The sequence below is a fragment of the Cupressus sempervirens genome, chromosome 8, assembly GCF_028749045.1.
Source record: "Cupressus sempervirens isolate cs-2001-9-10 chromosome 8, ASM2874904v1, whole genome shotgun sequence".
Taxonomy (NCBI): Eukaryota; Viridiplantae; Streptophyta; class Pinopsida; order Cupressales; family Cupressaceae; genus Cupressus; species Cupressus sempervirens.
In genome coordinates, this window is record NC_143125.1 from 143,538,993 (window position 1) to 143,558,154 (window position 19,162).

Here is a 19,162-nt window from a genome sequence, read left to right on the forward strand (position 1 = left end):
ATTTTTTGCTGTTTCGGGAATGGTCTACTTCTTCTAGAGATTTAAATCCTTACCATGCTCACAAGGGACATGCATCCCCAGATAGAGCCACTTTTGGGACTCAAAATTGAAGCCTTGATTTTGAGTACCATTGGAAAATTAAGCCCTATAAATGCTTTTAAATGCATGTGTGCTTGACTGTCCATTTGAGGCCTAAGAGGTGTTCAATTTTTCTAACACCTTATATTTAGTATGTCCACTCATTTCATGATGATAAATTACCATTCCAAGCCATTCTCTGAAGTCCCATTTTGAGCATTTTTCAAATCTGCATTTTTGCTCGTGTCAATCAATGATAGGAAGCCCAATTTGCCTTTGAATATCTTAAAATCAATAATCTTTCATGACTTGTTACTTTGAGAATGTTTAGGATCCATATCAAATAGCCTATGTTTTAGATTTTGAGTTGTTTTGAGTCTGTTTGACTTGATTTGAAATCTCTCAAAGTTGGTCATTTATTGTTGTTATGCTAGTGCAAAATGTTTAGAATTTTGGAAGGCCCTATTTGACTTGTTGTAACTTTAACCTAGTTGACCAAAATGCTAAAATTCTTCTTGCATCATATTGTAGGGGTTAGATTCTTTCTATGTTCCTAATTTGAGTTTATGAAAAATCTGTTTGATCAGTTTTCAAGCACGATTCCAAACATGATTTCTAACATTTTACTGGTGTCAAGAAGAGTAGATTTGTCAGTATCCCTATTCAGATGTGATATCTTTGAGTTTGTGATTGGATGGACCAAATGGATTGTACCACTGTGTTTTACACTAAAAATACTATAAATGTGCTAGTTTTCAAGTCTTGATGAATCCTTTTGCACACTTTCCTAGGTCCTTTCCATTTGTAAAAATTATTATCCTGTCAATATTATCTTTCCTGCAAATACAAGTAGCCAACTTCAGACAATTTCCATATGCACCCTGTTATTCATCATGAGCCCAAATTGTATATTTATACTCTCCTCATGATAGTAAACTAACACCCCAGTTTTCATACCTCCAAGTGTTAGTTTGCCTAGTTTTCAAAGCCAATTCTGTACATGATTTATTGTTTTCTAACATATTTTTCTTGTAGGTGATTTTAAGTGACTTTGGAAGTCAATATCTTTTGATCTCGATGTCATCATGAGATGAGATTCAACATGGTGCAAGTATGTAGAACAAAGAATTAGTGTGCCAATTTTTAGAGCTCGATCAGGTGTTTTGGTCAATTATTAAAGCTAGTCAAAGGACCTCCTACAAAGTTGACAAGTTGCAAGAAAGTCATAAAATGAGTTTTAATTAGTAATGCAGTGATGGATTCTGATTTGTACCTATATTAGGCAATTAATGGATCAATTTGAAAGGCTGGATGTTTGAAAACAATTTTTTTTTAGCTAGACCCACTTTGGGGGCCCAACTAATGGCGTCAGATTGAATAGAAATGTGAAGATCTTAGACCAAAGGAGAGGAGTAGATTAAGATAGATATAATGCACATGGATCAGAGAACAATGACCTTTCTTGGGGTTGTAGGCTGCACAATGTTGGGCATACATTTTATCGTACAGGTGCTATCCTAGTATTTGTTCTACTAGAAAAATCCCAAGGAATAGAAGGCTATTGTTGTAATTATGTAATGATCCCATTTTTAGCTCTCACGTTCTCCAAAGTCTAAGTGGAGGATAAGAAAAAATTAAATTAATTTCTTATAAAGTCATTCAATTTAAAGGTGACTTTGTATTTAATTAATTTAATTATTAATTACAAGGGAGTAGCTTTTAGGATATGTATTAATTATTGGAAGGACGGAAGCCTCTCATGATTTAATTAGTTATTGCCAAGGAGGAATTTTTGGGGTATGCATTAATTATTGGAAGGAGAAGCTTCTAGCTCTTGCAATTAATTAATGTTTTAGTTCCTTCCAGAAGGATGAAGAAAAGGATAAATAGGGCTGAAAGTCTCATTGTTTAGCATGGGATTTTTGTATCGGATAATTATAACTTGCATTTGATAAGAGTTTGGATGTGTGAATCACACTCTTTTTTGGCAATAGGGGATGCTCATTCTCTGTTGTAACATTCTAGACATCATTCCCTTAGGGTTTGGCCTTTGGAATACATCTCTTTGTACTTGATTGCAACATTTTTAGAATTAATATAATTTCAGTAGTTGGTTCAGCTTTTGGGCTTTCCTGGGTGTCCATTACAGTGGTATCAGAGCTATAAGTACTGCCATCCTGTGGAGATCATATTGATAGTCAGATAAAGATGTATATTAGTCCAGATCAAGATGTGATGTTCAGACAATTATTGGGTACATTAGAGAAGAGGCAACATATGCAATAGGAGCAGAATAGGCGAATGGATATGATGTTGCAGCTTATGGCTAGATAGATGGGCATCAACGTTGATGATTTGTATGTTGCTCCAGAGCAGAAGGTAGTTGATTCCTCAAGTGGGATCGAGACACATATAGAGCTAGCCAGTTATGATGTTGGTGATATGGATGTTTCAGTGAAATTAGTAGAAACATGTGCACAAAGTCAGGAGACCACATATGAAGCTTTGTCGGGAGATGGTTCTACAGTAATAGTGGGATTAGGAGAAGATGAGGATACTACCATATCAACAGCCACTTTTGTGTCAGTTGAACCATCCAATGAGGAGTTTAATGGTATAAATGTAGTGGTTGATGTATTTTCTAATGAAGCCACACATGTTGATGATTATGAGTTTTCACCATCTACAAAGATTCAGTTTTCTATTGTAGCAGTTAGGAAGAAGAGATTTCATAGATCTTATATGGAGTTACCTTTTGGTGACATTCTAACTTCTTCACCATCAGCACAAGTATTGGGTGCTAGGTTGCACGACATGTGGTTGGTCCTGATGATGCTGATTTGTAGTTGGTTTAATGTCCACAAGGATGTCACATACTACTTCAATTGGGATTCGGGTGGAGGTTGGAGTTCATTGTATTGCTAGATTGCTTGAGGACAAGCAATTTCAAGGAGGGTGGATTTGTAATGATCCCATTTTTAGCTCTCACGTTCTCCAAAGTCTAAGTGGAGGATAAGAAAAAATTAAATTAATTTCTTATAAAGTCATTCAATTTAAAGGTGACTTTGTATTTAATTAATTTAATTATTAATTACAAGGGAGTAGCTTTTAGGGTATGTATTAATTATTGGAAGGATGAAAGCCTCTCGTGATTTAATTAATTATTGCCAAGGAGGAATTTTTGGGGTATGCATTAATTATTGGAAGGAGAAGCTTCTAGCTCTTGCAATTAATTAATGTTTTAGTTCCTTCCAGAAGGATGAAGAAAAGGATAAATAGGGCTGAAAGTCTCATTGTTTAGCATGGGATTTTTGTATCGGATGATTATAACTTGCATTTAATAAGAGTTTGGATGTGTGAATCACACTCTTTTTTGGCAATAGGGGATGTTCATTCTTTGTTGTAACATTCTAGACATCATTCCCTTAGGGTTTGGCCTTTGGAATACATCTCTTTGTACTTGATTGCAACATTTTTAGAATTAATATAATTTCAGTAGTTGGTTCAGCTTTTGGGCATTCTTGGGTGTCCATTACCCACTGTAATGGGCACCCAAGAATGCCCAAAAGCTGAATCAATTGCCAAAATTATATTAATTCTAAAAATGTTGCAATCAAGTACAAAGAGATGTATTCCAAAGGCCAAACCCTAAGGGAATGACGTCTAGAATGTTACAAGAGAGGATGAATGTCCTCTAATGCCAAGAAAGATATGTGATTTACACATCCAAACCCTTATCAAATATAATTCTCAATCATCCGATACAATAATCCCATGCTAAACAATGAGACTTTCAGCCCTATTTATCCTTTTCTTCATCCTTCTGGAAGGAACTAAAACATTAATTAATTGCAAGAGCTAGAAGCTTCTCCTTCCAATAATTAATGCATACCCCAAAAATTCCTCTTTGGCAATAATTAATTAAATCACGAGAGGCTTCTGTCCTTCCAATAATTAATGCATACCCTAAAAGCTACTCCCTTGTAATTAATAATTAAATTAATTAAATACAAAGTCACCTTTAAATTGAATGACTTTATAAGAAATTAACTTAATTTTTTCTTATCCTCCACTTAGACTTTGGAGAACGTGAGAGCTAAAAATGGGATCATTACAAATCTGCCCTCCTTGAAATTGCTTATCCTCAAGCAATTAAGTAACATAATGAACTCCAACCTCCACCTAGATCCCAATTGAAGTAGTATGTGATATCCATATAGACATGAAACAAACTACAAATGAACATCATTAAGATCAACCACATGTCCTGCAAATTAGCTCCCAAAACTTGTGCTGAAGAAGTATAAGTTTGAATGTCACTAGAAGGCGACTCCATAGAAGATCTATGAAATCTCTTCTTCCCAACTGCAGCAACACAAAACTGAATCTTTGTAGATGGTGAAAACAAAGCCCAACTCCACTCAAGAGAGTGATCAATATCGACCGCAAACATCAAATTATCATAAGACAATGTGGCATCCATGTTGAACATAGTACTATTGCAGAAGTGAACATCAACACTTTGTTGATCGATAGTATAATATGACTTTGTCACTATATCAATCACCTCATTAGCAATAATAGGTGTACTATCATCAAAGCACACATCTACAACTGCATGCATACTGCTAAACTCCTTGTTGGATGGTTCAACTGACATAGAAGTGGTTGCCGATATGATAGTATCCTTGCATTCTTCTAATCCCACATCAATGGACTCCATATCACCAGCATCATAGCTAGGGGGCTCTATATGTGTCTCAATCCCACCTAAGGAAACAACTTTCTGCACTGGAGCAACATACAGATTGTCAATATTGATGCCCATCTGTTTAGCCATAAGCTACAACATCATATCCATTCGCCTATTATGCTCCTATTGCATCCGCTGCCCCTCCTCTAATGAACTAAGTAACCTAAGCATTGCATTTTCTTGATCTGGACTGGTATACATTTTGTCAAACTCTTTTCCCTTTATCTCACTATTCCAAATTTCCTATAAGAACTTCATAGGATGGCAGGACTAATAGCTCTGATACCACTGTAATGGACACCTAGGAATGCCCAAAAGCTGAACCAACTACTAAAATTATATTAATTCTCAAAATGCTGCAATCAAGTACAAAGAGATGTATTCCAAAGGCCAAACCCTAAGGGAATGACATCTAGAATGTTACAACAGAGAATGAACGTCCCCTATTGCCAAAAAGAGTGTGATTCACACATCCAAGCTCTTATCCAATGCAAGTTATAATCATCCGATACAATAATCCCATAATCAACAATGAGACTTTCAGCCCTATTTATCCTAGTCTTCATCCTTCTGGAAGGAACTAAAACATTAATTAATTGCAAGAGCTAAAAGCTTCCTCCTTCCAATAATTAATGCATTCTCTAGAAATCCCTCCCTACCAATAATTAATTAAATGACGAGAGGCTTCTATCCTTCCAATAATTAATACATACCCTAGAAGCTGCTCCCTTGTAATTAATAATTAAATTAATTAAATACAAAGTCACCTTTAAATTGAATGACTTTATAAGAAATTAATTTAATTTCTTCTTATCCTCCACTTAGACTTTGGAGAATGTGAAGGCCAAAAGATGGGATCATTACAAATCCGCCCTCCTTGAAATTGCTTGTCCTCAAGCAATTAAGTAACATAATGAACTCCAACCTCCACCTGGATCCCAATTGAAGTAGTATGTGATATCCATATAGACATGAAACAAACTACAAATGAACATCATTAAGATCAACCACATGTCCTGCAAATTAGCTCCCAAAACTTGTGCTGAAGAAGTATAAGTCTGAATGTCACTAGAAGGCGGCTCCATAGAAGATCTATGAAATCTCTTCTTCCCAACTGCAGCAACACAAAACTGAATCTTTTTAGATGGTGAAAACAAAGCCTAAATCCACTCAAGAGAGTGATCAATATCAACCGCAAACATCAAATTATCATAAGACAATGTGGCATCCATGTTGAACATAGTACTATTGCAAAAGTGAACATCAACACTTTGTTTATCGATAGTATAATATGACTCTATCACTATATCACTCACCTCATTAGCAATAATAGGTGTACTATCATCAAAGTACACATCTACAACTGCATGCATACTTCTAAACTCCTTGTTGGATGGTTCAACGGACATAGAAGTGGCTGCCGATATGATAGTATCCTTGCATTCTTCTAATCCCACATCGATGGACTCCATATCACCAGCATCATAGCTAGGGGGCTCTATATGTGTCTCAATCCCACCTGAGGAAACAACTTCTTTCTGCACTAGAGCAACATACAGATTGTCAATATTGATGCCCATCTGTTTAGCCATAAGCTACAACATCATATCCATTCACCTATTATGCTCCTGTTGCATCCCCTGCCCCTCCTCTAATGAACTAAGTAACCTAAGCATTGCATTTTCTTGATCTGGACTGGTATACATTTTGTCAAACTCTTTTCCCTTTATCTCACTGTTCCAAATTTCCTATAAGAACTTCACAGGATGGTAGGACTAATAGCTCTGATACCACTGTAATGGGCACCCAGGAATGCCCAAAAACTGAACCAACTACTAAAATTATATTAATTCTAAAAATGTTGGAATCAAGTACAAAGAGATGTATTCCAAAGGCCAAACCCTAAAGGAATGACATCTAGAATGTTACAACAGAGAATGAACATCCCCTATTGCCAAAAAGAGTGTGATTCACACATCCAAGCTCTTATCCAATGCAAGTTATAATCATCCGATACAAAAATCCCATAATCAGCAATGAGACTTTCAGCCCTATTTATCCTATGCTTCATCCTTCTGGAAGGAACTAAAACATTAATTAATTGCAAGTGCTAGAAGATTCCTCCTTCCAATAATTAATCCATTCTCTAGAAATCCCTCCCTACCAATAATTAATTAAATGAGGAGAGGCTTCTATCCTTCCAATAATTAATACATACCCTAGAAGCTACTCCCTTGTAATTAATAATTAAATTAATTAAATACAAAGTCACCTTTAAATTGAATGACTTTATAAGAAATTAATTTAATTTCTTCTTATCCTCCACTTAGACTTTGGAGAACGTGAAGACCAAAAGATGGGATCATTACAAATTATATTAATGGCACCTCTTTATGCTATTCATGCATTTGTTGGCCTGGTGGATATCGGAGGAAGTGAATCCTTCTTCTTGTTCCTGGATTCAATTAAAGAGTTTTATGAGGGCTTTCTATTTGAATATATCAATAAGCCAGAATAGGCTACCTGATGAAATTAAGGGAAGAAATATTCATCATTCATTTCCCATGACACTATTCCAACCTTGTATTGTGCATGTAGATCATAACATGCTAAAACTTTTGAAGTATTGGACATGGCAATTCACTATCATAAGGCCAGTTTTATCAATTCTAATGATAGTCTTGCAATTGCTTGGTCTATACACATACTAGATATCAATGGATAAGTTTCAAAATGAATGAAAGATTTGAATATTTAAAAGTTTTTATATAGTTTTAACTATATAAATTTTTAAATTTTTCATTTCAATTCTTTGTTCATGGCTTGGGAGCTAGAATTTCAAATTGGTCTCAAGGAAACATTTTTTATCCAAAATATGTAGTGTAGCATACTGTCGGAACTGGGAGGAGATAAATTTTTCAAATATGGGGTCTATTTTTGAGTAGGCCTTTGCTGGTTCACTCTATAGGAAAATTTTTGTTTTTCAAGGCATTCTCAATGGAACGGGTAGAATTCATCATGGAGCATCAGAATCAGTTAGGAGGAAAACATTGAAGTTTTTTGAAGCCTAAAGTGATTCTAAAAGGTTTTCTTGGCTTCTAGAGTTCAATTTTAACCAATTTTTGCCTTTTCCTTGTTTCCAAATTAGGCATCAAAATCATTTATGATTTTTATCAAATATCTAAGATATTTTATGCTTGTAGAGGCCAAATGATGGGGATTTCATATGCAGTTACAAAGAGAGGGTAGAGAGAGGTTTTTTAGCTTCTTGGGAAAGAATTATTAGGAGACACTTGTTAGCTTTTGATCAAATCCAGGAATTCTTTCCTCCTTTATCATCCTCTTTCTTTCTTGTTGTGTGGGTTCTAGTTTTAGAGAAGTTTCTCACTATTGTGATACCAAGTTGGTAGTTTTCTCTATGATACCAGTAGGGTTCCAGTGTTCTACAATGAAACCAGGGGTTGTTGATGGTTTTACTTCCTGTCTATTGAGCTGTGCTCTAGCAGTGAAGGCCACACATCCACTCTTGTGCAGATTTTCATTTCATTTTCATGTGTTGTTATTCTGAGATAATGGAGATTGATGTTAGATTATGTGAAGTAGCTTGAGTTTCATTTAGTTTTAACAGTTTATGTATTTAGTATTTCCAAGGATGAATATAAAAGGGGATTTACAATGAATTATCTATGTTTTCTTATTCTATCTCTTGATTCTTCATATGCTATTGACTTTGAGATTTAATGAATAAGGTTCACTTGATTTGAGGTAGCTTGGATGAGTTGTATGTTAGGTCTGTTGTTGCTTTTAACTCAAGGAGTTAAGTAAATGCTTCAATGTTTTGATAGGGTTTCTGGGTATATGAAGGGGATATTTCATAAGAATAGAATTTGGGGATTTTAGTTGACAAACTTAGTTGTAAGGCTATCAAGTTAGGTCATCCAGTTGGTAATGACTCTAGGTTTCAATGGATAAGGCATTGATCACTAAATCAGATGCAAGCTAATATGAAGGCCATTTGCACAATTTTTTTTAATCAAATTAATTCATTTTTCCATGTTTTGTAGTGGGCTGAAAATAATTAACCCTCACTTATCTTATGAGCTCATAGGTTATGATTTATAGCTATTTTGTTCCTATGTTATTGCATAAGTATCATAAGATAAAAGGGTTTCATCTGTTGTTATTAGGTTCAGATTTATGTTTAACTGCACTAGTACCATATATCAAAACCTCAAGGTTAAGTTGCCTAGGTCTTGTAGAGCCTAAAGTGAAGGAGTTTTGCCTTATTGTTGGTCCAAGACTGCAATCGAGTGTATCTGTCATAGGAATTTTCTAGTCTTAAGTGCATTGTTTTAGTTTCTTCTTTATTTTCAAAACTATTAAATTAGGAGCCAACAACTCTAACAGGTAAAACCTAGGTTGCATGATAATAATTAATAAAATAATTAATTATTATATGCCAAAGTTTAGCTTAAGTAAACTAGAGATAACAAGTGACTTAATAATTAAATCAAAATGATTTAATTAATAAGGCAATATCTTATTAATCTAACAATTTTTTCTCCATCAAGATATTTCAAAATTTAATGTCTATAATTATGTTGTCCCAAAATTTTAACTTTAACCACGCCCTTAGGAAGGTCAAAACCTATTGCAAATTGAGTATTCTTCGTCTCTAAAACTTTACTATTCTCTCTCATAGAAATATTACTTGTTTTAGTCACTTTCACTTTCAAATTTTGATTTATCCTTTTTGCATACATAATTTAACATCAAATTTACTTTTACAAATTTGAAGAAAATAACCTATTAATTTGTGCAATCTCTTACTTTCTTTCTTTTCTCCCAACATTTTCTTCAAGAATATTTATTGAGCTACATATTTTATTGCTTTAGTTTCTTCCTCTCCATCTTTTGTAACTTTAATTTTACTTCCTTCAGGCCCCAAAAATTTCATGCAGCAAGTACAAATGCCCCATTCTTATAATTTTTGCCTTTATTCTATTTCATGAGGATCTCTTCTTTTTTACTGCTACATACATGACACTCCATTGTATCTTCTCCTTTATTTCATGTCCAAAGCAATATTAGCTTATAAAATATGAGATTCATCTTTTTTTTTTTCCATTTCCTTTTTAAAATCTCATTTTAAATAGTTTTTCTATATTCCTTTTCTCCTCTTTCCTTATTCATTATTTCTCTATTTTTCTCTATTTTTCTTTCTTTATTTTAACTTTGATGATGTGGTGCTCTTATACATGTTCTCCCTTCCATAACCTCCTCATTATAGTGTTTTAGTAATGCATCTTGCCATCTACTTCTCACTCTCCTATTTACTCAATCTCTCTATTGCATTCCCCACTCTTTTAGATAGTGTTCCACTTTTCACCATTCCTTTGAATATTACAAGTTTCATTAACTACACCATTTTTACATAAATATCTTTTGTGTTTTTCTTGTGTCCATTTCAATTTCTTTTCTTTGTTTGATCTACATCACCTTAAATATATCCTTGATATGTTTTAATTCTTCAATAATAAAATATGTAAATATCTTGTCTTACATTCTGAACCCATACTAAAATCTCCATACATATTTCCATTTACCATCTTGTCATCTTCTTTGAAGCCAACATTAAATACTATTAAGCCTATTTGTAGTTTAAATTGCACCTTGCAACAAATTCTTCCAGTTTTTATATAGTGGAATCTCTCAAATTAGTTGTTGAAATTTTTAGTCCTTGTTTGCTATGAGAAATTTGAACATTCATCTACTTCTAGTGACATCTAGCTTACCTCCTCTAGCCCTTGCATTTTTTCCTCAAATATTCTTGTTGAGGCTCATTTTCATTTGTATCTAGGCAATCAAAATCATCTAGGAAACCTTCATTGCAATCTTTTTCTCCTTTAAATCTATATAACAACAAGAATTAAATTTTGTAACTCTTGATTCATCTTCAAACACTAGGCATAGGTAGAATAACAAAATCAAATATTGATTGATGAAATTATTGAAAGGAGATTGTTGAAATAAAGAAGATTGATGAAACATATCATGGAACAATCATTATTTTGTCATTGATGTCAAACCTACCACATGTTGGTGAGACATTTGTTTAGTTTGGTCTAAATGCTATCATTTGATTGATTGATGAAGATGATTTGAAATGAAAGGATAATAAGAGAACCTAGAGAAAAGTTGAGTTATATGGTGTATAAAAGGTGCACTAATACCAAGAAAGACATTGATGATATAGTGTATTATTTATCTACTGAGAAAAGACTAAAAGAAGGCTAAGTAAAGAAATTTGTCTGCTAAGCCTAGCTAAGAAAATAGTGGAAGTTGAGCAAGTCAATGCAGGCCAAGTAGAAAGTTAGTCGAAGCCAAGCATCAAGTTTAGAATGTGTCAAGCAAAGAAAGATCTAGAAGGTTCTGAGTGAAGAAATGTTAGTATTTGCTGATCGTCAGAATGTGGCAATAGTAATTGAGAAAAACTTAGTGTATGCTAAGCAATGTAGTGTTGGCTAAGCATTAGAAGTCAATGTTTTCCAACAAAACACCATGTTATTACCAAATGATAGTAAAATGAGTTAGATCAGAGATTTGATGAATCTAAGTTGACAAAGTTGATTTCTTGAATTGTGTGAAGTGTGTGGAAGATATGGAAGATAACTATGATGAGTTGGGGGCAAAGAATTCAAGATAAACCATTTTGAGATGAATTCAAGAAGGATTGTAAGGGAAGTTTCTATAGGGAATAAAATGGAAAGATGGGTAGACTCAATGAATCTAACCTAACCCTAAAATGGACGTGTTGGTGTTTCAAACTACTGAATGATGAAATGCTCAATATCACAGTGAAAATATTCATACAATCTAAGGATTAGCCAATTCCTAATAGAAATTACATGAATAAACCACTATGACCCAACTTCAACAAAACCAAAGGATGGTTTCCTACTCTTTTGGCTCTACTAAACCAAGGTGGGTATACCTAGGGATGATTTTAATGCAAATTGCTGTGTAGAGATTCTTTTAGTTTCATTTTGATTCTCATCTATTACCCACTAACACATGAGTAGTTTACTTCACTTCCTTTAATGTTCTCAAACTTGTATGCATCCTTTATTAGTAGATCTGGTCATAATTCTCCTAGGATTTACTAATATTCTTGGAAATAACAGCTACCTAAGACTCAGAGAATAGAAATAAATAAGTAGTGACCAACATTTATAACTTTGAACAAAATGGAACGAAAAATGATTTTGATTTTATAATTGGTTTGATATGCAACAACATAATTCATCCTTGTTTACTTCTGACTTATGTGACTAGTGCCTTATCCATTGGGCAAAAAATTGACTATTATTAGGAGATCTAATTCAAATAACTTGTAAATGAATTAATTAATTGTAATCACCCATTCCCATTCTTATGAAATATCCCTCTCATAAATTCATAAACCCTACTAATTCACTAAAGCATTTCTATAATTCCTTGAATTAAAAGCTACAATGAAATCAGTATACAACCCATCCAGATTGCATTCAACCAATTTAGACCTTATTTAAATGACTTCAAAGCAGATAAACCCATAAAATGGAGACAGAAATTGATGACACAGATATAATGCAAATACCCTTTTGTATTATCCCTTTAAATGACTAATACAATGACCAATAGAATGGAAAGCCCAGAATACCTTACTGCTTCTATCATTTCAATATATCATTAGAAAGTACAACTAGAAATAAACTCAAAACAACTATACCTTATTGGACCGAATGTACTCTCTCAAAAGACTAAAAATTATCCAAAAATCAGACCCTCACATTGCCTTGAAAACTTATCTAAATAGGCATGAGTTGCAACAAGCAAAGGAAAAATGTGATTGATAGGTGTCCTTTTACAAAAATGAGTACATCGACCTTTTACAAAAATATCTGGACACCTTCATTCAAAAAGAAACAAAAAATAGTTGCAAATGATAGTTGGAGCATAAGATCTTTAATTTTGTCTTTTCCTTTAACTTCTCCCTATTGATATAGCTTTGATTTTTTCTATCACTTCCCAGATAAATAATTCTCTTTTGGTTGGCCATTCACATTCCTTAACTGTTGTTTGTTCATCAACAATTTTCTGCCACCTAGCATTAGTAATTACCCTTCCTTCTATGGAAAACCTATTCATTTTAGTTTCAACTTTGAATAGGGTATCAATTAGTTCATTAAAAACATACTCATCAATATCATTCTGGAAAATGGGTGCCACCTATGGTAAGTCTAATATATGGTCAAAAGAATTAGACCATTCATTGAAATCCTTCATTTTGTCATCAAAATTCGTAATAGAAAGAATTAAAGAATAAAAACCATTTGTCAGCACTTTCATTTTGCTTTGAATTACTGTCAGCTTCCCTATGAAAATTTGCAATAAGTATTTCACTTTATCCATACCTTCCTTTACAGTAGTAACTTTATCTAGGAGATCTAGCTTCTTGGCTAACAAGGGTATCAACCTATCAAAGAATTGCATATATGGCCCCCGTCGTTGAAAAATAGGCTCAAGGCATCCAATTGCATCCTTGCATACCTATTCTGTAGATTGTAGATTGATAAATGCATTATAAGCATCTTGAGATATTCTTTTTAGAGTGGTTATTCTATGATTTAATACATTTATCAAAGCATTTTTCTTGGTGGCACTGTCAAACTAGGAAGCTCCTATCTCCATACTAACCACAAGCATTGGCACTGTTATCCCTATAGATATCTCCTCTGTTTGGGCCTCTGCTTCTATAGTGTGCCTTCCTTCTATTTCTTGCCTTGGTGCATGTTCTACTTCTGAAGCTGCCTTGAGTTGTTCCTTGAGGGATACTATTTCTGCTTCTAAATTTTGTATCTTCCCCTCCAACTCTTCTATCTTTTGCTTTTGTACATGCTTTATTTTAAGCTCCTCCTCATACAACTTCTGGACATTTATACATTCATTGTACATAGCATCTAACCTATCTTTAATTTTCTCAACTTTGGCCTCATTCATGAGTGCAAAATGTTTGACCAGGCTAGAAATTTCTCTACCAAAAGTATTGTCCAACGTCCAAACAATCATATTACCTTAGGCAGTTTCTTGTATATCCATCATTTTTGGCTTCTTTGTATCAGGGGCAATACTACAAACCACTAGGGTTTTTGTATCTACATTAAAACTTGACCCCCTCTTCAATCCCTCACTACCACTAGCCTCATAGCTAATAGCTTTTTCCTATCTTCTCATTTGATCAAGGACTAAAGCTCTCTCAATATCCCAATTAGGTATCAAAATCATACCACTCCTGTGTACTAACTCCCTAGCCTTAGTAGGGGTCATTGTTTCAGTCTCATGGTCATATGCAAGTAGTTTGTCCACCAATTCTTTATTCTTCTTAGGGTCTTCTCCTAGCATAAGGCTCAAAGTGAGCTCATTTTGGTTTATTTTATATAAGAAATTTTTTAACTCTGATGATTTAATAAAATCATCATCTTCCATGAATTTTTCATATTGGATGAGCCTGTCATCTAGTCATGAAGCTGCAATTTGTAAATCACTAAAAGCCTTTCCTACTTTAGTAGCTCTTTGATATAAATAATTTTTCCTAATTTTGGCAAAATACTCATCATTTCCTGGGATTACCTACAAAGCTCTACTCACTACCTTCTCCGAGATATGCATTGTTTTTTGTCTTTTATTTCCCTTAGGGACCCATGCTGAGGTTGATGGTTGTTCTTCTTCTAACTCAACCTCCAGTGGCACATTTGGTTCAAGTGACTCCCTATTTATAGTGGCCTCTTCTCCTTCTAGTTCATGTGGCATTTGGGACATAATGTAGTCAAAATTCTCACCATTTTCTTTAAATTTTTAGGATAGGGCACTTCTATGTAAAAACCCTAATCAATGTGCACTACTTAAACAAAAAGATGTCCCCCCAATTATGATCTATCCTATTCTTCTCATCTAGGAGAGTAGGTCTAAGCAAAGGTCTTAAAACATTTAGTGCTCTGAAAAAGGTATGGTCTACCATCCTCATAATAGCATAACTAAACAAATTAAAGAACACAAGGGAATTTGAATAATACAAATCCTTATGCCAAATATGAGTCCAGAGTTGCATAGGTAACTCACAAAATTCATTAGAAGTTTGATCAATGAAGTCCCTACTGATGTATCCAATGTTGTTATATAGGATAAGGTGCATCAACAGTGAATAATGGTGGAAATTGAAGTCTTTCATCTCTCCTTTCTTTGCCTCACAAATCTGCATGTGCATACTATGAATGATGAAGGCCACATAATCATACTCCTTATGGTGGAAAGGGTACTGTATATCACATGCCATCAGAAAAAGAGAACCATACACACAATCATCTGCACCATCACTTCCCATCACTTTGTGCAACCCATACAATGTGTTTTTGAAATAATTCTTAAACCTACTCAAAGGTAGAAAATCCCCCACCTTTTTTGGAAGTAACCCTACCATTTTTACCCTGTAAGGAATATGTGGTAGCATAACATTGTTCACAAAGTAGGTTTTATTCCTGTCAAACTTTCCCTGCAAATTTGCAATGTCAATAGGTACATCCATTTGTCCCATTAATCCAAAGGCCTCAACAAAAGAAGTTCTATCCAATGTGCATAATACACTCCCATTATGCCTATGGAATGTCCTAGTTATTGGATTGTAGGAATTCATTAGGGCCTTCAACAAATCAACATCAATGAATACTTCTCGAAATATCAATTTTGCCATGTTTCTGTTCCATGGGTTACACATTGGCACATTTTTTGTACTATTCTGATAAAAGTACATAAAAAGATCATAACCAGTCACTCTAGGGTATTCAACATCTCGAACAAAAACATATGGGTCTCAAAAAAATGGTCATTTGCAGAAATTGCATTCGATGATCTTGGGAGAATTTTCAGCCAATCCTCAGCATGCTTATTTGGTTTCTTGATCCTTGTCTTCTTCTCAGTCTTAGTAGTAGATTTTTTCCTTTTTCCTTTAGATGTGACTTCTACAACATCATCACCCTTGTCTTTGACTTTGAATTCTTCTTCATGCATCTCTTCAACTTCTTTATCTATCATTTTCTCTATAAGTATGCTCGTGACTCTTTACGCAAGATACACAAAACTCTGCAATTGGTAGGTTTTAGAATGGAATAGAAAATGAATTCTTCAAAGTGGAAAATATTCTATTATTTAATTAAACCCTTGATGTTTTAATCATGCATCTACTATCTTTTTCAATAAATTTAGCATGCATGAGCTTTATAACCATTCATGCAAGTTGACATCAAGGTATATTAGCCAAAAAATTTGATTTTGATGTACTTTTCAAAGCTCTATTTTACTTGGCTATGGAAATTTTATCTTTCCTACTTACCTGGCATGACACATTAGCTACTTTCTTTCAAATTATGGTCTCCTATTCTTACACTGAGTCAAACCTTTAATCTTTGTAACACCAAAAATGCCCTTGATGGATCTCTACATTCACTCGAAGATGCTTTAGCATACCCTACTCGTAAGAGCGTAATGATGTCTTGGCACTGTATTGAAAATCCCTTTTATATTCTTACGATGCCATTTACCCTGTATAACCTCAAACCTTTTCACTTGATACTTCCATTTTCACAATTTAGACTTTCGTTGTATAAGCATAAAACCCTTATCTTAGCCTTCTTCACCTTTTACGCCTATATGCAACCCTTTACACTGCAACATCAAAAGCCATGTTACTGACACCTTCGATCTCATGATTCAACTATTCCTCATATGAGCATAAAACCCTTGCTAAGGCTTTCCTTTTACCCTTTTTATTTCTCCTTTACACCATTACGAGTTGCCTTTACCTTGTAACCTCGAAGAGCCTTCTTAAATGATATCTCACTCTTACATTTACCCTTTCTCGTAGAAGCGTAAAGCCTTCTCTTAATCTCCTTTGTCTACTCTTTTATGCTTATATGCTGAAACTCAACTCATAACCATGGAGAAAGCATAAAAAGGCTCTTCGTTCATACACTTAGCTTGCAAGCGTAATGACATAATGACAAAACTACCCTTTTCAAGTATCAACAACCCATATTTGATCTCAAAAAATTAAAAAATAACATCGCCATTGATTTTGTGCACATGCAAAATTCATACTGTTGTCACTTAGGTTTGCACCCTTGTCCAAAGCCTATGCATGAGGACAACCTAGTGAAACATGAAAACAACCTCCAAGCTATGGGACTTGAACTGTGAGGTTGAGTCTCCGAAGAAGGCCGGCTTCCTCTTACTATCAGGATGCAACTAATTGCTCTTGGAGAGGATGAGGGAGAAGGAGAGCATGAAGGCAAATCTACCTAATCTAATCTAAAGATGTGATGCACCAAAATAGAGTGTTCAAACCAATCTTTGCCCATATATGCACTATTGAACTAGAATGAAACTAAGGATATACACATTTAGACTTTATTTTAATCTAATAACCACATGTAGATCAAAAAAGCTGAATGAATGACATAAGGAAAGAGAACATTCACTTATATGTCATTCATAGGTTGAAAGAGATACAGTCAGGTAGATTATAGACTTTCACAAAACAATGGCGAAGGCAAAAAATTCTTGCACTTTCATACCAATGGCTGAAGGAGATAAGGTAGAGAATCATACAGTTCAAAGGCAAGGGGAATTTTTCATTGGAATTGCAAAGCAATAGCAGAGAACAATAGAGAATGTTTCAACCCTTTCAAAATTTACAAAATTTGCCTTTATAGTGCAAGCATAACTGAGATATCCTCTAATTGTAGTTACTTCTCAACCATTGCATTGAAGTCCTACAAAGAACAATCATGGGGAAAATCTAATCATGAATACAAATCTAGGGCAATGATATGTGATCTTCTGTGTCAAATAATGTCTTGAGAAGATAGAAATGGTGCCATAACTATGCTCTGACTAGGTAGATGGATTGTCGGAGGCAGTGGAGTGCTCTCCCATGTTTAGCATTCATTTCTTGGTGGTTGGGATCGATCATGAAGATTGGATTCACATTGATTTCCTCTGTTCTTGGTTCATGAATCAGCAAGTTAACATAGTCAATCTATCTTGGCACTGGGATGAGCCACATGGGACAATTAGTTCATTCCATTCTGCCACCTCGTGGGTCTTACATGGTTGACCATTCCTTCCTTCACTAACTATGCCAACTTTTCTCAAAGAATCCTAACTATGATGTTACACTAACTGCTAGTTGCATCTAACCATTACTACCTCAACTGGACCCACAGAACTCTAAGGATACATGGAAAATCATTGCTATGTCACTATAGCTAAAGATCGAGCATCTTTCCATAATGACCTAGCAAGAAACATCAATCTTCTAGCATCCGATGGTCCTGAAGATACACCCACTCTGTCAGTGTGCTAACCAATAGAAATTTGGCCTTTCTCCAACTTGTCCAGTAAGTTCTTACTTTTGTGGCCTGCCAAGGAAAATAGGACCCACAATCCACATGTGGCCAGGTCATTAACTCACTATACCTAAACAGCGTGCATCTTCCCATAGCAAGATAATGAGGACCTCTAATCCATGCTGATCTGACGATAGTGAAAGACACACTGAAGGGACTGGCCCACTTTTGCATTGTCATCACCCTAGCCAATGAGAAATTGACCAACTACTAACATGTCATTAATCTGTACACTTATTCTTGGCACATCATTGGTTTGAGGTCCACCCTATGGCTTATGGAAGAAACTTGGCCCCACAAGACACATGGCAGCAAATCACTATCTTGCTATATACATCTTTTGAGCATCTTTCCTTAGCGAGTTAGTGAGGACTGAATTGATTTTGCATTGGTCCAATGGTTAGAATCCCTCCTAAGCATCCACGTCGCATGAGGTCCTACTAAACACTCAGTTCACGGTGACTCGCTATGTTGCTAACAATGAGCTGTTTGAATTTTCTAGTAGCAAGGTAGCGAGCACCAGTGACTTTATCCAAACTCAGCGCCAAAAAAACAAAAAACCACCACTATCAAAATGGGCCCGCCGATGCACATGGTAAATCCTCGCTAAGTCACTATGCATATCTATCGAACAACTTTTCTTGGTGATGTAATGAGGGTCGTAGATCCTGAGAAGATCCAACGATGGGATAGGATGCAGGCTGACCAAAACATATCATAAGTTTGATTTTTTTTAATTTTTTAATTTTTTCAATGTTTCTCAGGAATTTAAAATAACATTAACTCTAGGAACTAGCCGTTGGCGGGTAAGCATTTAAAATTTGAATAT

General features: G+C 34.7%; 1 pseudogene; it reads left to right on the top strand.

Moving 5' to 3' along the window:
• The first annotated feature begins 1,509 nt into the window (after window positions 1–1,509).
• On the top strand, window positions 1,510–7,542 carry LOC149541958 (uncharacterized; annotated as a pseudogene).
• The last annotated feature ends 11,620 nt before the right edge of the window (window positions 7,543–19,162 follow it).